Source organism: Triturus cristatus, chromosome 1_2 (genome assembly GCF_964204655.1).
Source record: "Triturus cristatus chromosome 1_2, aTriCri1.1, whole genome shotgun sequence".
Taxonomy (NCBI): Eukaryota; Metazoa; Chordata; class Amphibia; order Caudata; family Salamandridae; genus Triturus; species Triturus cristatus.
Genome location: NC_140580.1, coordinates 545,695,921 through 545,719,208, shown reverse-complemented (window position 1 = coordinate 545,719,208; position 23,288 = coordinate 545,695,921). Strand labels below are relative to the sequence as shown.

Genomic DNA, 23,288 nt, shown 5'->3' with positions numbered 1-23,288 from the left:
AACATGCCCTTAAAAAATCCAACTTGATCAGTCTTAACCAAAAATGGAATAATACTTTCAAGTCGAGAGGCAAGAATTTTAGCCAAAATTTTACAGTCATAGTTAATTAATGAGATAGGGCGGTAGTTTTTACACAGGGAGAGATCTTTATCAGGTTTAGGAATAAGAATTATTAAGGCATCCATAAAGGAACCAGAAGCTTTAGCTTCATCAATAAAGGAATTAAAAAGATCCAAAAGTTTGGGAACAAAAATGGAGGAAAAGGTAGATTAAAATTCAACAGATAGGCCATCTGGTCCTGGTGCTTTTAATTTTTTTAAAGATTTAATGGCATTATTTATTTCTTGAACAGTAATCTCTCCCTCTAATGATTCAAATTCAACTGGCATGGAAGGAGGGGTGGGAAGACCAGTGAAGAAAGTATCTAGATTTTGATAAGAGGGGTCTGTATCATCAGAATAGAGTGTTTGATAATATTCATGAAAGATATTAGCAATATCTTCATCTGGGGACGCTAAACTTTTAGTGGACTCACTTAAGATGGGTCCAATATTTTTACGATCACATTTGATTTTCAAGTAGTTGGCTAACATCTTACCAACTTTATTTTGTCCTCCATGATACTTAGATTTAATCTTAAGGAGGATATTGCATGCTTCGACTGTAGCAAGTTTGTTAAGATCAGATTTGGCCCTAATCAGCTCATGAAGAGCCAAAGATGATTTAGTAGTAAAATAATTATGCTCCAATAATTTAACCCCTTCAGCGCTGCGCGGATTCCCCCGCGGTGCTGAAGGGTTCGAGCGCGGGCGGGGCCATGACGGAACGGTTCCGTCATGAGCACAGCTCAACCGATGCTCATGACGGAACCGTTCCGTCATGAGCATGGAAGGGGTTAAGCTGTTGCAATAGAGTGGCATATTTATTTCAGGTAATTTTCTTTTTCTTTGCAACATACGAAATAGTGAAGGCACGAAAGGAAGCCTTAAAGGCATCCCAGTTATTGGAAATGGAGGTGTCAGAGGGAATATTGAACTGAAAAAATTCATTAATAAAAGCAGTGGCTTCTGTAATAAACACATTATCTGATAATAAAGAACTATTAAGCTTCCAGCGGTTGAATTTTGAGGAGCTTAAGGATAAGTCCAAAACAGTAAGAACTGGTGCATGGTCGGAGATAAAAATAGATCCAATCTCCGATGATTGAATGGAGGGGAGTAGTAGTTTACTAACCAAAATATAATCAATCCTAGAGCGTGTTTGATGAACATTAGAAAAAAAAGTAAACTCGAGAGAGTCAGGATTACAAGTCTTCCAAACATCATATAATGAACGAGAGGCAATGGCCGATTGGAATGCCTTATGGGATTTATCAGGGTTAAACTTACACTTAGATTGTCTGTCAGAAAAGGGGTCCAACCATTGGTTAAAATCACCAGCAATAATAATATTAGGACATTCAATGGAGGAAAGTAAAATCTTAATGTCATTCCAAAAATCAGGATCTGGTCTGACCTGGCCATAAATATTCAATAAAACCAGTTCTTTGTTTTGTAAAACAACCCTGGCCATTACCCATCGTCCATCAGCATCATTTTGCATAGATAAAATGTGTACAGACAATGACTTATGGAACAGTATAGCAACACCCCCTTTCTTATTTGAGGCAGGAGAGTAAACAACTTGACCCACCCATTGTCGTTTTAACTTAAGCGATTCCGCTTCATTACAATGTGTTTCTTGAATAGAAGATACCTGAGAGTTTAGTTTAGATAAGTGAGAAAGTACCTTTTGACGTTTGACAGGATTTCCAAGACCACGAACATTCCACGTAACAATATTACACATGATGAGGGATTAGGGGGGTAATACGAGTAAAACGTTGATACACGTCAGGGAAACAGCTAGAAAGAAAAAAATACCACGGTTGAGATAAATAAAAGAAATACAATATGGAACAACATTCAGCACTAATAGACACATGCAATAAATTGAACAATGAAAAAAGGGATAGGTAAAATAGAAAGAAAAGATAGACCAAGGAAAGACATCCAGATCTAAGCGACAACAACAGTAACTGATGCATGGGGTGCAACAGTACCGACGAGAGAAGAAACAGCGGAGAAAAAGGTAAAAAAGAATAGAATTATGAAACAGCCGAATAAGTATGATATATAAAAGAGGCAAGGACTCAAGGACAATAAGAGGAATCAGTTGCAGAATTTGTAGAAAGAGTCTGGAGAAAAGACCTCAATTTAGAGGATCATCAAAAGAGCGTGTGGAACCATCGTGAGTAATTTTACATAAACACGGATGAAGAATACCATATTGAATGTTTAATTGTCTCATTTGAGGACGAAGAGACAAAAATTCTTTCCTTCGTGCATTAGTAGCGTTGGAGAGATCCTGTGATAAGAAGATGTTGTGACCAGACCACTTGAGATGACGTTTCGCTCTGGCAACAGCAAGAACTCGCATTAAATCAGTAAATTCCAGAAACAACATAATAATTCCTCTAGGTTTGGAAGCATGAGGTTGAAGACGACCAAGTCGATGTGCTCGTTGAATATTTAATGAAGGCTCCGGTGGAAGGTCTAAAAGTTCTAACAAGAATTTCTTTAGGAAGAGAAGCAAATCCGGACCTTCAAAATTTTCTGGCAGGCCGTAAAGACGTAGGTTGTTGTGTCTATTACGATTTTCAAGGTCCTCAGTGTGGAGCTTGAGACGATGAATTTCCTGTTCCAAAAACTGAATTTTGGTAGAGACATCATGAAGGTCACTGATACGATGTTCCATATCTAACACCTTAGCTTCCATAGTAATCCATCTATCTTCTATTTGCTGAAGTTTCTCGTTAGTCATGGACATAAAAGACTTAAGTCCCCTCACCTCATCTAGAATGCTGTCAAGAACAGGGTTTTGAGAGGATAAGATGGGTGAAGGGGGGTCATTTTTGGCTCTCTTGGCTTTGGTACCTGAAGACGAGGCTTTAACCGAAATTGAAGCTTCATTAGCCATTTTGAAATGATGTGGAGGGCGAGAAGTGGTTTTCAATAAAGATTTCAATCTGCCCATATGCTTAATGACTACACATCATTAATTAGTGAGGTACATAAAAAATTACAACACTCTCCATCAGCACTCGGTTAACATAAAAAACGACGTATAAAATGTAAGGTCAAATGTCCAGTTAACAAGAGGCTAGGAGGTACTGCTAGACTGTAGCAAAAAAAAAAAAAAAAAGGTTAGAAGCTCAAAAAGGTAGAGAACAGCATCATTCTGAGAAACATCCATGCATTTTAAATAAAGAAGGAAATATGCATGTTGATATTAACTGATGCAGCATAGAAAAAAAGCAAAATGTAGCGAGCCATTAATAGAGCTTCATTTTGTTTTAAATAAAGAAGAAAGTCATTAAGCAATATTCCATGAAGAAAAAATGAAAAAAAAAACACTGGTGCCGAGCATTTCAATGAAAGAAACACCGATTTACCTTATTGAGGTGAAAAGCAAGCAGCCGCTGCAAAATGGCCGCTGCCTCTCACATTTCCTCTGAGGGAAAAACACCGCCGCGGCCGCTGGTTCAAAGAAAGCAGGAACCGCCGTCAGAGCGGTCTCAATCACCGCTCCGACCCTTCATCTTTTGGTATCCTGCTTTAAATGCCTCGCTGAAGGCAGAAATCTGGCTGAAATCTTTAGACCGGCTCCGCGTTAATGCGGAGCTCAACGATGAGCCGCCTTCTTCCTCGTGGCGCGAGACCACACCCCCCTCTCAGATATTTGTATCTAAGCTGCTATCTCTTTATCAGCCATCCCTCTCTCACTTGTCTCACTTGTCTCTCTTTCTCTGGGTATCTCTGTTGCCCTTCACCTATCTCATTTAACAAAATCTTCCCCACCTGTCTCTCCCCTTTCACCCATTCTCTGAATTGTCTTTTTCAAATGTCTCTCTCATCTGACTCCTTATTACTTCTCCCACCTTTCTCACACCTCTCTCCCATCTTGCACCAGTCCCTTTACTCACCACTGTGTATCATCTGACTGTTACCTCTCTAGATTGTTTCTCCCTCTCCCAGTGGTCTCTTTATGAATTATTTCTCACAGTCCATTCTCTCTCCTCTCAGTTGTTTATATTCCCTCTCTCACTTCTTTCTCTCTGAGCTCTTTCACAGCAGTCTTTCTATATCACCTTTCTTACACCTGCCTCATACTGTCCATCTCATTAAACTGCCTCCTACCCACCTGTCATCTATCTTTTAGAAGCGCCTTTTTTACCCGGTTCCTTTCACCCTGCTCCCTCATTCCACTCTTAACCCTTCTTTTCTCTCTACTATCTGCTGTATTTCCCTTCTCCCCTGACATGTCCTGCGACAACAAGAGACATGGAGGCACCTTTTGCCAGGCCTTCTCAATCAGCAACAATAAATTATGTTGCAAAGTTTTGTTCTTTTTAGTTTACCACTGTGCTAAGTTCTTGCTGGACATGCACGCGGCAAAAGCAGCCGAGCCCATGTACAACAGGCCACAAATCGTAACATTTTGTTTCAGAGCAGTGTAGTTTCACTGTTGAATGTTTTTTATTGCAGGCAGCATGTTAATGTTGGCTGTGCGTTAGAAGAATAAAAAGCTAAGGAAAGCCCGGTTTAGCCCGGGGGAGCGCCAGTAAAGTGTTAGTGTACGTTTGGCCACACTAAGTGCTAAGGCCGCAAAGCTGGTGCGCACTTTTTGTTGTTTCTTACACTTGAATACGCCTAGGGAGCAGGATTCCCATGTGTAAATGTGCAGAAGTTCTGTGACCTCACACAGGGCGGTGTGGACAAAGTGCCAATAACTCTGGAGGGCAAAACACGACCACAGCATATGCATGAGGTCCTAGTCAGGAACTCGGCAGTGTGGGCATGCGGCTTGTGTCTCGAGGAAGTAGCGATTTACTTGAGCCGCGGTTCAGTATGTCTCATAGAGTATGAGGAATTGTATATTTTTAAAACTGGACTTACAGGATTCTAGTTTGGGAAATTTGAGCACACGATCGCCACTACTTGTCATGAAGAACCCTCCCAAGGTCATCTTCCCATTTTTGGCGCAGTGATGCGAGTGGGGTGACTTCCAGTTTACGAATGGATTTATAACGCTAAGTGATAAGATGATGGGCATCATTCATAGTGGCTCGTGACGATGGCGGACGGACCTGAGTCCGTCCGCCTTCGATACGGGAATTGGGACCGTCCGCAGATATGGTGCCGGTCCCACCCATGGAATCACAATGCGACACCCACGATGGCGGTCGCATTGGGCATTTTTACTATTGCGGTGGGTGCTGCAGGCTGAAGCACCCGCTGCAATGGTAAAAATGCAGGGTTTGTATTTCCCTGCACTACGTGGCAGGCACCATGCCGTTCTAGGCTTGCAGAGATGAAGCATCCTAATATGGCCTGTTAGGCAATGCCACCATTCTAGGTATGCTTTGCGGGTCCATGGCGGACGGAATTCTGGTCCGCTGGAAAACCGCCTGCCATCATAATTTGGCAGGCGGAGAATGGCCGAAATTTGGCAGGCTGCCGGTGGCAGATTCTCCATGATCGTAATGAGCCCCTTAGTTAGGACAGATTGTAGAACATGATGTGTGGCAGGTTCCCCCCGCAGTGATGTCAAAAAGAGTATGGCAAGTGCGACTGAGCTGTGTGTGTAAGAGGATTTGCCCTGGTGGTAGGCCATATTCATCGACTAGTTGGTCAAAGGGAAGGAGGTGGCTGTGGGAAAAGAGGTCACCTGTTGAATATATCAAGTGTTCTGGCCAGATCCTCAGGTCTTCAGCAGTGTAAAATGCTGGGTTTTGGGGTAGACCAGCTAGAAGAAGTGTTGGGCATATTGCGGTGCTCCGCGGGAGAGGCGATGTCAGTGGGACTGATGACAAAACATTTGTGGCTGTCGCTATTAATATGTCTTTGGGGGTAAATAAGGCAAACACCTTTGAAATAAATAAGGTGCTAACGCATTTGAACACCATATTATGAAAGCAGATATTTGGACATGGTAATTTGTGAGAAGAATATTTTAGCATAATTGTTGTGTTGCATTTGTTAGTGGTGATGATGTATTGTGTTACATTGCATTATTATTATTTTGACCTGTAGGTTTTGGGTTGTTTTTTTTTGTTTGTTTTGTTGTGTTGTGTCCTGGTATGTTTTTGTTGAGTTGTTATTTTTCTTTGTGTTTATTGTGCTGTGCTCTGTGATTACTTTATATATGTCAACAAATGCTGTTACATTTTCAGCCAAAAGTGGCACATTCCTTTAAGGATCCAGTAACAAACAACTATCGACCACTGATTAAGGTACGTAATATATTCTTTATATATGTATGTATGTGTATGCATTTTTCCAGCACAAACCATGAAATAAGGCAGGGGAGAGCTGTACATGTTCAAAGTCTAGCATATATTCAGCGGGTTATAGGATAGATAGCTGGTTTGTGGACTGGTAATGGATTGCAATGTAGTGTTCTTAAAAAAGGTACATCTTCGACTCTTTCTTAAATTGAAGCTGTGTTGGGGTGGTCCTAATGGATACAGTGATGTTCTTCTAGATCATGAGTGCAGAGATGGAAGAGCTCCATCCTTGTATTTAATTTTTTATGCTTCTCAGTCTGTAGTCTGATTGTGCACTGGCTGTGAATGTGCTAAGAACCACCAGATACGGGGAGCCTGTCTGCAAGATAAGCCGGGAGAGACCTTCTGTGGCAGGAAGACCGGAATGATGTGACATCCAAGGTCACCCAGATGGTTACTTCTTTGAGAGCTGGGAAACTAGGGAGTCTACCTGCTCCCAGAGAACACTGTCTTCAGATTGGTTCATTTGGTGGAAACTGGTAGAAGCAAGCCGTCAATAATCTTCTTTCATGTTTTATTTATGTAATCTTTAGTACAGTTGACTGGACCCTTTCCTGGCTTCAATGCTGATTTCCCCTGCCCAAAGTGTTAAGCTTCATGGTAAAACACTTATACTTTCCCCTCCATCCTTGAAATTGGTTCATTTGATACTGACACCTTACCCCTAGAATTTCCCCTTGTTGCTTTCAATGCTTTATTTAATATAGGGAAATTCCTTTATGGAACATGCTTGGTTGGTATTTTGCTTGCTGTACATAATTCTATTTTGCATATTCGTGCTGATTATGTGCAAATTTAGATTGCATGATCATATGAATATGCATTCTTTTACTATATTTTTCTCCCAATTTTTCTGAGTAATATAACTTGTAACCTGACCTAAAGTTTCTTATAAACCCCTCAAGGTTTGGACATCATCCTCTCATTTTTGTGGAGCCACATTGGTTTCACTGTACTTGAAATGCATTACCTATGTTAGCTCCTTTCCTACACTTCGAGTTGATAATCAAAGGTCCACACGACCAGTGGGGGACAGTGGCGTAACAAGAGTTGAGGGAGCCCCCCTCCAGACAGGATCAGGAGCTCTTCGGCCAAGATACTGTGCTGAGGGGGGACCCGGAAGGTTGGGCCCCCCCTCACACTGCGGGGGTTGCGGGGGCCTGTGTTTCTGCCACTGGGCTAGTCCAGTAGGGACCCCACATTTTTCTTGGGAGCCTGCGGCCGGCGCCAATAAATGCCAGAGGTGCCTCAAGTCCAATACTTTAAATAGAAAAAACTAAGTGCAGGTACTCACCAAATTGAGATGTGGACTTGGGGGCGGGGTCTGGGGACAGGGCTACGGGCAGTGCTACCAGGGGCACACATTTCAATTGATTGAGATTTAATTGGTGTGCAGATGTGCATACCAATACTATGCATTTCTGGTATATTTTGCGCATTCTTTTTGTCTTTATACGTACAAAAGGGTACATTTAATATTAAAGTGGGCTTCTCATGGTACAAACCCTAAATCACATATGACTTGCACAAGCTATTTTCCTTAACAATTTTGAAAAATGTTTAACAATGGTTAACCCTCTTGTCTCATTGTCACCTAGCAGACATCACCCAGCCCCTCCTTGATGGCACAGCTTTGCCTCAAAGCTCCTTACCTGCTGTAAAGTCGGATTCCCTCTTTCTAGAGGTGGGCAAGCTGCTGAAAGCTTGAGCCTGGATGCCTGGCTCTAACTCAGTTCCAGGTCCTCTTCCACCCTCAAACCCAAAATGAACTGAACTTTGATGGTGCATCTGATTGCCAACCAAACTCTAATCTCATGTGCAAAGAATAAAGACAAAATAGTGACCTTTGTTGTAATGGAGAGAAAGAAAAATTTAGCCATGTAGAGGCTGAATTGCTCAATGTGAAAGCAGAAATTCTGGGCTCAACGTCGGCTTCCCCACTTGACCAAATTGTGTGATCCTAAACTAATATTTTACCTCACCAAGCCTCCTTTTTCTTCATTAGCACATATGATAGTATATTCAAATGCACAATTTCAGGATGTGTGCTGTACATTCACATCTTGTATTAGATTTACTAGACTATAATGTTGCTTCATCATGAAAAAATAGGACATATATAATGTACACATGAAAAGTGACTTGTTTCCTAGTTCACTAATGGCATTGTCGTCACGGTGGGAGCACAAACTCCTCTCAATGCTGTGATATAAGCTAATGCACCAAGGTGAAATACTTCCACATGTTAGAGAATACACTTTTATTTCACTGTTAATGTTTTCAATGGTCGACTTATGCACTGGCTTTTAAGGCCAAGCCAGGTTTACTGGTTCGGCTCTGACTTGGCTCTCCTGGTTAAATTGCTGGTTAGCCCACCTCTACCCCTCCAAGAGCCCCTCCATTAATCCAAGAGAAAAAGGCCTCTAAAAATCAAAACACAATCGTGTTGAAATACTTAAGTCGCCAAGCATTTGCTACAAGCGAACTTTTTCACGTGCGCTTCATGGGCAGAGCAGCGGCAGTTCCTCCGCAATGGTGGAGGGGCATCACCCCACTGCCTGGCTCAGAGCCAGCAAATAAAAAATACAACAATATAATTGTTTTAATTTTCATTCGCCGGCTCTGAGCCAACTTGCACAGGGAGGAGTGCTATGTGCACTCCCTAATGACGCATATCTATTTGGTCGGCCGCCTCAGGTCGACCAAAACACGCGTGTGCACTTTGGCTTCTACAGCCCGGCTGCATTGAACAGCCGGGCTGGAGAAACCCCCAGAGACTCTCTGGTCTGAGCTGAGCGTCTTTCCAGCCCACTCAGACAAATCCCCGCGCTGCTCTCACATGAGAGCAATGCGGGAATTGCAGGGAGCCCGTGACGTGGCCCCAGTTCTTGCTGGGACCTGGAAGGATGAGGCCGAGCGCGATGCGGGAGGCGGGCGGCAGTTCCAGGTGAGTGTCTCCACCTCTTTATTGTGGCGGCCGCCATTGGGGCAGAGTGTGGTAATTCAGGGCTTGACGGGCTTCCAAGTATATATCTGCAGTGCTGCAGACAACACTCACTCATGCAAGAACACGCACTTGGACATAGAAGAACTGGTGCACGCAGACAGGGCACTCAGTACATGTGTTTTAGAAACGCTTACATTTACTTCTGTCCACATTACTAAACCTTGATTCCCACCTGCTATGCCTCAGCGTCACTCTCACCACCTTCCTCCTCAATCTGGCTACAAACAAGTGACGGCATACTCTGCTATGCCAGGAACTGTACACTGAATGGACACTGTGTCAATTACCACAGTGTTACTCGGGCCCCACCCAAACTCCCTCACAGCTCTGAATCAATGCATATGGCCGCTGCTGAATTAGCACTTTGTAAGGGTAGATTAGCACTTGATTATCAGAGTGTTTCACGAAAACGGATCAACTCTTTGTACGCTGTGTTACGCTTCTTTCTGTACATACCCATTTCACTGGGCTTACCTTGCTGCCCCATGAGTACCGGTGAGCTCTTTGGAGAAGTTCCGGTACACAGGCACAAAATGTGCTCAGTACCGGTGAGTACCGGCCCAATTAAAGCAAGTCTGTTCCTTTAACCTCTCCACAGTTCCTGCTTCTTCTTCTCACTCTTGCAGGTTCTCACTTCACTCCTGCTTCCTTCCTTTGTTTTCCTCTCTTTCTCTCTCCCCTTCCTTCTCCCTTTTATGCCTTCCTCTCTTACTCTGGTCCGAAGCAGTGCTTGGAATTTGCAAAAATAGTCACGCACTGAGGCCCACATTTATGAAAAGTTTTGCATCGCTGTGTTAAAACAGCGATGCAACACTTTTCACTAAGCCCTCCTTGTGACACTATGGATGCGCAGTATTTACTGTACATATCTGTCGGCGCAAAACTCACGCATTGCTGGAATTCTGTCAGAAGCATGACACAACTCCAGCAATACATGGAGTAGGCCTATACCTATTGCACTGCGTCACCCTTACGCCTATGAGGCAGGCGTAAGGTTTTGATGCAGTGGCATCCTAGAAGTGGCTCAGTGAAACCTGATAGATTTCACTGTGCCACTTCTACGAGGCTTTCTTGTGGGGGAACACCCACCCTGCATACATTGCACCTGATGCAGGTATAATGTGGCACAGGGGTAACGCATCTGCCTGATGCGTCACTATGTAAATATGGCGCAACGTGGCGTATTATTTACACCGCTGCTGCTTCACAAAAAGTGATGTAACGGCGGTGCAAAAGTGTAGCAAGGGACTCAAAAACAAGCCCCTGAGTACCTGCACTTCCTTCATTTTAAAGTGCGCGCATCCACCTGCACTTCTCAGCAGAGGTCCAACACTTTTAATATGAGAGCATCAGCACTTATCTATGTAGGAAACAGGTACTCTCGGAGAGTGAGTACCTACACTTCTATATTTCCATTTTGAGCCCTGGGGCAAAGTCTGATGATGTAAAATCAGGTTCGTTATCCTGAGTAGCTGGTCCCCACCGCCCGGACCCACCAGTACACATTAAATACTACTCTTGGGGCGCCTCGTCAGGGGTAGTAAGCGAAGCGCTATATATATGCAATTACAATTACAATACAAAGTGGAATATCAGTCAGAAGTGTGAAAGGGTAATAGTGGACTGCCTCTAGCGAAAAGAAGTGATTTCATAGCTGCCACATGCCTCTGTAAGACTGCTGTGTGGAGTCCAACTTGCGACTAAAACGGCCCCAGCCCTACCAGCACCTCTGCTAGCCAACGGCACTACTTCACAACACATTGGGCTGTGTCTATGGAAGGGCTTCACGGCCTGTCATCAGTGCCCCACAGCAGACGGCTACCATCGAGGCACGGGTCCTGGGAGCTGAGGGGAGCCGTGCCTACATGAAGAGAGGCGGCTGGAGGCAGCGCCTCTGCCTCTTGCCCCTGGGTTTCTGGCTGATTTCCATCCACCTGGGGGATAAACTGTAGTATGCGCATGCATGACGTGACATAATAGAAGAAAAATTAATGTAAATGAGTGTACTTTAATAGTGCACCACCTGCGGAAAACTAAACAGGACTGACTCAGCCGTTCATACTTCCAAAGTAGAGACAAGAGTAGCATAGATTTGGACACACTGACTGCTACGCTTATTGCTTTGTTATTGCTGTGGTTTAGTGCTACATATATGCATAATTATTATTGGAACGCTGGGAGCTGCATTGAGGACAGTGGAATGGTTGAGGGCCGATAATGGCTGATATAGGCCTCCAGGTCAAATATTCAAACGCTTGGTTTTCGTTTCTCCCTTTTGATTTTTGAACATTCTACCCTTGAGGGTGGTATGTTCTAGCAGCATTATAGCCCTTCCGTCCCTGGATATATAGGATGTTAAAAGCCCTCACCCTTGTTACAGACCCCGAGTCTGGGCTTTTACCAACCATTATTGCCCTTAGAAACGGGCTATATACATATATAAATATACATTGTTTCCAGATGAAACAAGAGAGATGGCCTTTCACGAAGAAGTCTGGGAATAAAAATTAAAGTCATAAATGGAAAGAGTATGGTAAAAAAAATCCCAAAATAAATGCCTCTGACTCGCACTCTGGGTTCTTTGGGTGTTTCCTTCCGCTGACATAAAGAGACATGGCGGCCTGTTTTCTCTGGGGCCTCCTCTGCCAACAATTGATTTTGAAAGCTTGATATATATATTTCACCCTGCTGGGATATCCCATCCCGTACAACAGGCAGCAGCTACTGTGTATTTTCCTGCAGCCTTTGCGAGAAGGCTTCGGAAGTGGATGGGGGCCGCCTCCAGAGTGAGAGTACTTGGGGGGCCCCCGCACTGCGGGGGCTGCGGGGGCCTGTGTTACTCCCCTGGTGGGGGATTCTCTTTGAAGATTCTACTAAAAGATTAAGATTTAGGAATCCTGGCATCATTGATTTCTTGTTGAATGGAGTTTTAATGGAAAAATAGAGTTGATGATAAAGCAAAGGAATTTTGTATTTGGAGTCAGTGTAAGACTGAATTCTTCCAAGTTTATATTAGAGATCCAGGTCTGAATTTCACCTTATTTGAAGTCATCAGCATAGGGCACAAATGACATCTTCGTTGGGTTTAGTTTCAAGTGAGCATTTAACATTCATGTTTAATTTCGGCACAGTTATTCATTTCTATATTTCGGACCACGAAGATCTTTAGATACAGTTGTGTGTCATTGGCATGTTGTTGAAACTTGCTTTCATAGTTGATAAGGAGAATTCAGTCTACAGGTTGAAGATCACTGCAAAAACGATTCTCCAAAGCCTATGTTCAGAGAAGAGAGTAATCACCGAGCTCCAGATTTTGATGAAACAAATTATTCGGTCAAACACCTTAGCATGAATTATTACAGGCATTCGAGATACAAGAAGTACCTAGGTTGCATAGGGGTCCTATTGAATTTTATGTAAAGATTTGTCTTCTCTTAGTTGATTTGGGACAAGACAGTTATAACAAGATCTTTAGATCATTAATTAAATTGCCACCATGCAAATATCTATGAACTTACTCTTTATGAAATGAGTAAAGAACAGTATCCATTGTGAAGTCTACAGCCCAGTTAATTTACTAAATTTTTGTTTTAAAATTTTAAATCACTTTATTACTTTTACTTTGGAAGATGTTATTATCTATCTGAAGTAGGATTTCTTAAGGTGTCATTTGGTGATTTTGAATTTCACATTTTGCTGGACATGCTAGAACTGAGGTGATCATTTGATATGACTAGTATGACTGTTAGTCTGAATTGATAGAATGTTTTTATGATGAAAGCTGAGATTTCTTGTAGCGGGTGCTCATGCTGTTGTATTGGAATAATCTAAACACTTTATGTGGGTGTCACAGTGATGTGTGGCAGGGTTAAAACATGTATGACTTTATGTTACATACAATACAGGCCTGGTTGTATGCTAACTAGGTCACCCTTTGAGCATTAAATGGATTTGAATGGGAGGCCACAGGGAATTTGAGGCAGGTTTGTTTATAAATTATGCCGCTAATAAAACGCGTGCTAGACTGTCATGGTTTTTCTGAGACTCATACTAATAGGCTGGAGAAGGAAAATAGAGCACCACGTATAAAAAAGGTATGCAAAATTCCCATGCAGGGGTCCATAGTGCAAGGGTGTCTGCGTTGCAGTGAATATATTGTTTATGTGCAGGAAGGTGTTCCTTCCTGCACATAAACAATCACTAATGGCGATTTGTTATTTCTATGTGAACTGTAGAATGCAGAACACATTGAAGTAGCAAATCGTCATTATTTAATCATTGTTTATGTGCAGGAAGGGACAACCTCCTACACATAAACAATCATTAATGGCATTTTGCTCTTTCCATGTGTGCTGCAGACAGCAGCACACATAGTAAAAGCAACAAGCATTTGCAATGCAATAGGTCTCGCATTACTAAAGGTTTGACTATTGGCGTTGCTAATAATAATGTAACACCAATAGCTCAAACATTTAGTAATGTGAGACATATTGCATTGCAAATACTTTTTTTCTCTCACAGTTTTATATAGCGTGAACTTGACCCAAAGGTATAAGAAAGAGCGTACTACAGAGCGAGCCGGCAGTAAAACGACAGGCACCAGTTAAACCTGAAAAAATGTAAAACAACCTCCTTTTTAAAAATATTTAAATAAAAGCCAGCAAACGGAGGAAGGGACCAATGGATGAAAGGGTGGACGAGTGAAGACTAGGAGAGAGAGGAGCAATAGAGAGTGGGCACAGGAGTAACCGAGGAGATGGTCATTTTAATAAAATAAAAAGAAGTATATAGTAGTAGTTTAGTTTAATAGTTTAAAAAGTAGAACCTCCGGTAGCCAAGCAAAGAGAAATTCCACACTGAAAAAACAGAAGCACGCACACATTCTCTAATATTATACTCACGTAAAGAATTACAAAAATGAGTTCATGTGCTCCCACGTGCTCCTCCTCTAAGCAGACCATTACGAACTTGGAATGCTTCATGGCGCTCTCTGGTCGGTAGGAGAGGATGAACAGAGAATTCAGAACAGATAGGTTGTGATTAAAATCTGATTGAGACTCATAGTGCGTACCATCTGAGAGGCGCTTTAAGAAGCACACGTGTCCTTTTGATATGTATTGTTTTTGGGGAACCGGAACAAGCTTTGGTTGGGAGAGGACCAGGGGCAATTTATGTCAAGATTTCAGCCACTGCATTCGCCGGATTAAACCAGAAAATGTTTTCCTACAGTACTTTACACGCTTTTCTGTCGTTTCTAAGCACAGCAAATAACCGGTGTTACCATAAGCCAAATTAACGGGACCAATACATGATGGTAGTCACAACGATCACTGAAGAATGAATGGGAATAGAGAACCAGACATGGTCACAGGACGTTGATCTTGCACTAAGACGGCAAATGTGTTTATACATTGAAAGAAGAATAAAAGTCACCCATAGACCTAACATATACCCCTCACTAATTGCCAAGTCGCCAATAATAAATGTTGTATGGGACAAAGGCTGGGTAGCCTACCCCCATCATCCATTGTTGCAACAATAGCTGCAACGCTCGAGAGTGCCTGGTGCTTAATGCCTGCAGTTGCTCCGGTTGAAACTTTCATTTAGAGCAGCGTGTTTTTTTTTTATGAAGCATCACCACGTTTTCCTGCCTTTCTGCACGCATTGCTCCTCCATATACTGCCTATAGATGAAATTAAGGCATGAACACAATCTAGGGCTGGCTGTGCATGCAGAAGACACATTATCATCTGCCCAGGGAATAATTGCCTGGCGCTGCATACAGATATCCAGTACCCGCGCATGCAATGAGATATGCTGTGCAGAGGCAGGCAGCAAGCATTGCTGTGTCACACGTAGGCTTTCCAGAAGCAACGGCGCCGGTCTAGCTGGCTGCACACACACCGTTCACATGACTACTGGGGAGGCGGGCGCTACCACTGTATGCAGCGCAGCGCAGGGCAGGCCGTTCTGTCTCGTGCCATTTCACTCTGCACACAGAAGTGGATGCTTGAATTAAGTAACAGTCACATCGCGGCTAATCACGGGTGCATGCCAGGGAGCGGTGAGTGTTGGCGTTGTAATGCCCAACGCTCCATGGCTCTCTTATGGGCAGATGAGCTGGTCCAGAAATACCCCTTCCCAAGCAGGACTAAGATGGCCCTATGAATCCGTGCTGCGTAGTGCTGTCTGAATGCGATGCTTCGGCCGCCATTTCACTCTACACTGCGAAGCTCAGCAGGCATAACAATTGCACCTGAGCAGTAACAAAACAGTGAAAGTAAAAGGAAATTAAACAAACACTGTTGTTCAATTCAATATGGAATCACAACCGGGTGCCATCCCAAAACCAGGGAAATTGTGTGGCGGCCGCTGCGGCAATTGTGAAACTGAAAGCACGCATGGCTCGCTAAAAATGACAAACCAGCAACAGAGGAGCCCGCGAAAGTGAAAGTGATCGTGATTACGATCGCTACGGAGGAAAGACACATGGCGCTGCGCGCGTGCACGTTCACGTGCACTGTAGCTTTAGGCCACGGCAGCACTTTGAAATGCCCAGATATAAAATGTCTCTTCGAGCCTTTGGCTCGCGAGACCTAAAAACGAGGAGAAATTTAAGTATTTCCCCCTCTTATCGCCATTCTAATGCTCGTTCTTGCATGGCAGTAGTTTGTGTCACTGCCTTAGATTTACACCTCCTTGTAAATCTGGGGCAGCATCAAAACCAGTGGGTGTTGCGGTGGAATCCCCACAGAAACACCCACTGCATGCTCCTTTCACGCTAAGTGATGCGTGTAAAGGGGCCTTATTTACAAGACGGTGTTTAGCCACAAAAAAGTGGCAGTGCAGTGGCTTTTGGGGCTCAGGAACTGAACCCAATAATTTGGTGGGAAGCAGGCATGGCGCCTAGTGTGGGCTCAATCCCCGATGGCCAAGAACCCTAAAAGTAAGTAATCCACACAAATGTATCCAGAGACATCCAGAGGTATTTCACAGTCTTTCTCAGTACTGGGAAAGGTGTCCCCGTGTCTGACTGAGGTTTGTCAAGCAATTAACCATTACAAAAGATCTGCCCAAGTCACCAGTACTGTTTCTGAGTATTTGTAAACAATTGTAGAAGAAACAGAAGGAATAAATACAACAAGTACTTATTCCATAAAACTTATATACTGCCCTCAATGCCCATTTGACAGCAAGGGAATTTCACTATCAGAGAGCAAAGCTACAATAGGGTCGGAACTGTCCCGAGATATATATACCACTATTTATGGATTGAAATAGGAGATTCAGCATGGCTATTCACAATACATTCTATAATTGATCCTCCAGCATTATCATCTATACGAATTTATTGAAGTGGCATTAAGATACATAGAATAAATTACCTTGTTTTAAGAGAAGCTACTGCATGTCACACAGACAGTACATTTGGAACCTACAACATTGCCAGAAATTGTAGGACCTGCAATTGCTACTTACACAGCTCACCCAAATAGGGGGTTGATTAACCATAGGAGAGAGGAGGAAAATGTTGACAGAGGTAATACTGATAAACCAACAGTTGAGACAGTTTGTATAAATAGCTGTGACCCTAAAATCAAAGGCACTGCCAAACACCTACTTATGCACAATCAACAGATTATAAATACAGTAACAGGGTGCTGCCCAGCTGAACAAAACAAAATGTAATTCTGGGTAGTTAGAAAGACCAATCAATTAGAGATAGTTTATCCTCACATGACACCTCAGGAAAAACAACAGATAATGAATGTGGTCCTCTTAATGACAATAGTGCAAAATCCACAGCAAAGTCCAGCCAAAGAGAAGCATATTTATAACCCAATACACTATAGCACATGCTCCCACATTGGACCAGGATCGGTAATGCCTCTCTAATCCAAGGCACAATCCTGGTTTGCTTAAAGTCTGGGCATGTTACCTCATCCTAAAAAAAACAATGGCAGACCAGACTGACTTGAATAACGTCCGCCTCATCTACAACATTCCAACTCTGATGAAGCTCCTTGAAAAATGTGTACAGGTCCAACTCTGCAACCACATTGAGCAATTCCATCTTCTTGACCAATTCCAATCTGGTTTTCGCCCAGGGCAAAGCACCAATTTGGTCCTTACACATATATTGGACGATGTGCTAAAAGTATATTGGATAAGTAAGAATCATGGCTTCTAATCCTCCTGCACCTATCTTCAACATTCGATACGGTTAAGCATGACTTTTTGGAACACAAGATGGGACTTTCAGGATCCGTCCTACACTGGTTCACCTAATTTCTCTAGAACAGAACTCAAAAAGTAATGGTCAATTAGTCCCTGCCGATGACAGCTTTAGTCATATTAGGGATCCCACAGGGTTCTTTCCTCCCACCCACCCTCTTTAACCTGTTCCTGGAGCCCCTAACAGAAATTCTGAGTTCTTCGAGCATCCACTATCACATGTATGCCAATGACATCCAATTATACCTGAAAATCTCCTCTACTGAAGACATCAAAGCACTCAACTTAACACTAAAAAAAAACTACATTGGCTGTCATCCAACCACCTCAAACGTAGCACTCTCAAAACTGTATTCCTCCTAATTGCTCCACCCAAATAGTCACCCATCATTAATGAATAGATGAAGCCTCAAGCACCCTTCAACTGCCTACCACAAGTTATTGATTCAGTAACATCATTGAAATTAACAGTCAACAAGAACCTTAACTAGCAGAAGCACATTAGTGCTGCTACTAAAGGAGCAAACCTCCAAAGGAACATCTTAAGGAAATCAAAATCCTTCCTCCCCAGCAACAACTTCAAGTTTGCTGTCCAAGCCCTACTGATTCCCAGGTTGGATTATTGAAGTGTTGCCCTCTTCAGCTTGCCTAGATCTAAAACTGCTCCATTAAGGACCTCCCTTTTCTCTGCTGCCAGGCTCCTCACAGGATCAAAAAGAAATAACCAAATTACCCCCGATTTGAAATCACTCTATTGGCTCCCCTGCGAAGCAAGAATTCAACTAACAATTGCATGAATGGCCCACAAAGCTCTACAACTGAACACCCCCAGCTACCTCGCTCAGAAGCTTGACATTTCAGGTGGCTCCAGATCCTCTAGAAGCTCAAGCACCTTACTGCTGAAACCACAGAGATTCTTCAAGAAGAAAACTTAAAACAGAGGCTTTTCTGGCATTGCCCCGAGAATTTGAAACTCCCTCCTCCCTGAAATCAGACTAGATCCTTCAATTACATCTTTCAAGAAAGAAGTCAAACTACTATTTATGAACAAATTCCTGCCCTAGTCCCTTGGAACTCCTCTCTACAAGTATACCATGATTCTTTAATGTCAAAAATGACTACTGCACGCTTGCTATGCTATTGTTTTTTTTGTTCTATCTGTCTTAGCATTAAGATTATTAGGCAATGCATATTTTGCCGCACATGGTAGTATTGTAATGCACGGCTGACTTTGGGCTGCATTTGTCACAATACCTTTTATAGCTTCATATTTTAGGACTTTAGCTATTATTTGATGCCCCAAAAAGTAATTTACCTCCTGTCGAATTGTACCCGGTTGCACTCATATGACAGCTCTGCCCCACCCATTTCGCATTGATATGAGTACTCTCTTTGATACTTCTCCAGTCGTGATTACTGTTATATGGTTTCATTATACTGACATGTGCACTATGTATACATTTTTGCATGTATTGATCATATTCCTTATCTTCTAACTACAATAAAATACTTGACCACCAAAAAAAACCATTGAGGTGACACCGCCCTCACCTGGAGATTTGCCTATTCCTTTACTATGCTTGATTATGACATTTTGTTTCTACATGTCTCTGCTCCTTGAGCATTTGAGAAAGCACTTTGATACCCGCGAGGGTCATGTTTGCACTATATAAAACTTTCATAAAAATAAAATAAATGGCATTTCCTCAATAACAGTGTTATTACAGGTTCTAAAACAAGTAAAAGAGAAGCATGCTGTCTTGTCTGCTGTTGTACTATGTATGAAACTGATAAACAATATTGACACCATGACTGAAATAGTTCTTAGTACTATAGCAGGACATGTGTCTCTTTTACCTAAATGGCAAAAGTTCACTGCAAAAGATAAGAGGAGCATGGAATGCTGACCTTAGCAGTAACCTTAACAGAATTGAGGACTGTGATGCCATCGGGAAGCATGACGCCAACAGGAACAGTGACACCATGGAGGTGTTCAACACTGTTTGAAGCTATGAGGCTGTTGGAGTTTAGGTCATGTCCAGATACAACAGGAGACTAGTGAATCTCCAAATGCAGAGAGGGTAAGAAAACCTTAGTGGAGAGGAAGTAAAGGAGCCCTGGAACTGAAGAGTAGACAAATCCCCTACCTACAAGTGTGCTGACCTGCAACAGTTCAGGAAGACTGTTGGCAGGCCAGGTGGGTGTCTGCAGATTAGGGCTTCAAAGTCCTGTGTAGGAAGGTGAAGTGTTGGACCTCTTAGGAAGAAAATGAGTCAGGAGAAGCTGTCGGGAAGAGAGAGCCTGCGAATCCTAAAGCCTGTGGACAAAAAAAGAAAGACTAAAACATCAAGAGATCTTGGAAGAAAGAAATACACATAGCACATAGAAAAAAAAGAAGATAAAGAAAAGTAGAAGGGGCTTAAGAAAGAAGACATGGATTGCTTTTTTTTGTTGCTCTACGTATATAAGACTAACCTGGTACTTTCATTCCGAGAGTTTTCATCGGTAAGAGATGGTCTCAGCCTGAAGAGGAGATTAGCTGCTACAAGAAGAAGGACACAGGGCTATATCAGAGACATTTATTATATGTTCTGGAACTCAGACACTGTTTTTCCCTTTAATTTCCCTTGTGCATTGAAGAAATAAATGTTTTCTGTTTAATCAAGGCCGTGTGTCAGTTGTCGCATTTAAGCCCACATCTACAGGAGATTCATATAAACAACATATATATTAGAGACGATAAAGTAGATTAACATCTTCAACACACACTTATGGGGAAAAAAACACCTGGGCACGGTGAATTTGGCATAAAGCAGGCACATCAATTCCAGACATTCATCAGGATAGCATTACTCTGAAAACCAATTACACCTAATATTGTATATACTTCATTTATTTTTTCACTTTGTTTTAATAAAAATATATAATATTTTTTTAACTTACAAAAATATATATCCAAATAGTAACAATATTTTTTTGAAAAACACACTGAATGTATTTATCTTTTTGTTTCAATTGATACACATTTTCTTTACATTCTGGAAATCACTTTTCAAAAACGCACAGTTGTCATATTTCTCTATTCATTGTTACCATCAAAAACATTTACAATACTTTTATGATAATATAATCAATGTTTGAAACCATCCATCAAATTATTAATATGAGGGGAAAGCAGCTTGTTAACAAATGATCATACAGTCAATGTTTAAAACCATCCATCATAATAATGATATGAGGAGACTGGCGGCTTGTTGACAAACTACGTGCGTTTTGGCATAGGCCGTCGTCAGGACTCCGTCACAGTGGTTACTGGAGGGCATGTCCAGAAATGGACAGCCCTGGATGTCTGTTATGTAGAGAAACTTTTGGCTGCTACCTTGTTTTTGGTTTTTGACTTTAATTTTCCTTTCAAAGATGAGTGGCTCTTTTCGACTTCTTTCCTGTGTTGACAGGATGTCTATATAAACGGCAATATCCAGACCGCTGTCAAAGAATGATCAAGCTGATCCCACTGACTAGAATTAAAAGTACAAAGTACTTAATACACGTGGGTCAGGATAGGGAAACGATCCTTAGTTATGTGGACGCGGGTTTGGATCTATATGTTTTGCCGAACTGATATATGCAATTAGTTAGGGAAGTGGTTGAAATACAAAGGTGCACTCAGTCTAATACTGCTCCTCCACAAGTTCGTCCGTATCGGTCGATGAGCTTCACCTATTGGATAATGCCGACGAGGTCTTATATAGGCATATATCAGTTTGGCAAAACATATAGATCCAAACCCGCATCCACATAACTAAGGATAGTTTGCCTATCATGACAAACGTGTATTAAGTACTTTGTACTTTTAATTCTAGTCTGTGGGATCAGCTTGATCATTCTTTGATAGCGGTCTGGATATTGCCATTTATATAGACAACCTGTCAACACAGGAAAGAAGTCGAAAAGAGCCACTCATCTTTGAAAGGAAAATTAAAGTCGAAAAGCAAAAACAAGGTAGCAGCCGAAAGAGTCTCTACATAACAGACATCCAGGGCTGTCCATTTCTGTACATGCCCTCCAGTAACCACTGTGACGGAGTCCTGACGAAGGCCTAAGCCGAAACATGCGTAGTTTGTCAACAAGCCGCCAGTCTCCTCATATCATTATAATGATGGATGGTTTTAAACATTGATTGTAGGATCATTTGTCAACAAGCTGCCAGTCTCCTCATATTAATTTGGTGAATGGTTTCAAACATTGATTATATGATCATAAAAGTATTGTAAATGTTTTTGATAGTAACAATGAATAGAGAAATATGACAACTGTGAGTTTTTTAAAAGTGATTTCCAGAATGTAAAGAAAATGTGTATCAATTGAAACAAAAAGATAAATACATTCTGTGTGTTTTTCAAAAAAATATTGTTAATATTTGGATATATATTTTTGTAAGTTAAAACAAAGATTACATATTTTTATTTTAAAAAAGTAAAAAAATAAATGAAGTATATACAATATTAGGTGTAATTGTTTTTCAGAGCAATGCTATCATGATGAATGTCTGGAATTGATGTGCCTGCTTTATGCCAAATTCACCGTGCCCGGGTGTCTCTTTCCCCATAGTTGTAATTACCTGTCAGGGTAAGTTCATCCTAGGAACAGGGGCCCCATTTCTTTCCAAAACTTTTCATCTTCAACACACATACGGAATAGTGACAATGCATACATTGGCAGGTTACAAACAGGATTTTAGAAAATCCAAAATATGCTATTTAAATGTGAGTTCCCCAAGATATAACGTATCCAGTAAAGGGAATTAACTCTCACCAGAGTTCCAGTGCCGATTTGTACATTGGGGCAAAAGGGCGTTGCCCTGTTCCTTGCTATGAGCCATGCAACATATATTTGTAATACTAAAAACTCACTTGTTTATTCTGTTTCCAGTGCCCTGACCGCGGTGCTCTTTCTGTTTTGCCGGGTCAGATGGTATATTTCAGGGCGGGGCCAATGCTGGTAGAAGAGAGACTGCATTGAACATGGTCAATTCATCTGAAGTGCACATGTCTGGTTGAACGGATAATTTGGTATGTCCAGCCCGACATGCACACTGGAAGCCTCTCAAATCCACTCTGTAATAAGAGATGGGGAGAACACAGATGTAGCTGCCCAGTAATCCGGTGGAGCATAGGATTTGCCTGACCAAGCCAATCTTAGTGCTGCTTCCATGCTGTTTACTGTTTTAAACAGTATGAAAGCAGAGTCAGGATTGGTTTTAAAGGTTTAGCCTATACTCGCATTGCCTGGGCTTAAGCGGCAACGCAGGGGCAGGAGAATTGCACAGGTTGACCAATCACCCCGTGGCTTTGTGTTGAAGCCACACCGTGATTGGCTATTTGCCTGTGGCAGTCTCTCTCTCTCTCTCTCTCTCTCTCTCTCTCTCTCTTTCGCTCTCTGGCAGCGTGTTAATTACCTTTGCGCTGCACAGCTGACAACACTGTGCAAGCAGAGAGGGAGTTAAAATGGGAGCACTGCCCCAGAGAGAGTCGTCAGTTGATCACTGTGTGTGCAGGTCAGGCAGCAGGTCAGCAGTTCATCATGTCCAGACTGACTGCAGCATGTAAGTTAAGAGTGTTTGCTTTGGATGCTGCCATGCACCATTGTTTGTTTTCT

General features: G+C 42.2%; 1 long non-coding RNA gene across 1 annotated transcript in view; it reads right to left on the bottom strand.

Moving 5' to 3' along the window:
* LOC146867602 (uncharacterized) overlaps positions 1-23,288 on the bottom strand; it is a 356,358-nt gene that overhangs the window by 61,973 nt on the left and 271,097 nt on the right. The window contains exons 4-5 of the long non-coding RNA XR_014966110.1: positions 20,106-20,172; positions 1,789-1,904 (exon numbers count right to left, since the gene is read on the bottom strand). This is a non-coding gene — a long non-coding RNA (uncharacterized LOC146867602). The remainder of the gene's footprint in view (positions 1-1,788; positions 1,905-20,105; positions 20,173-23,288) is intronic.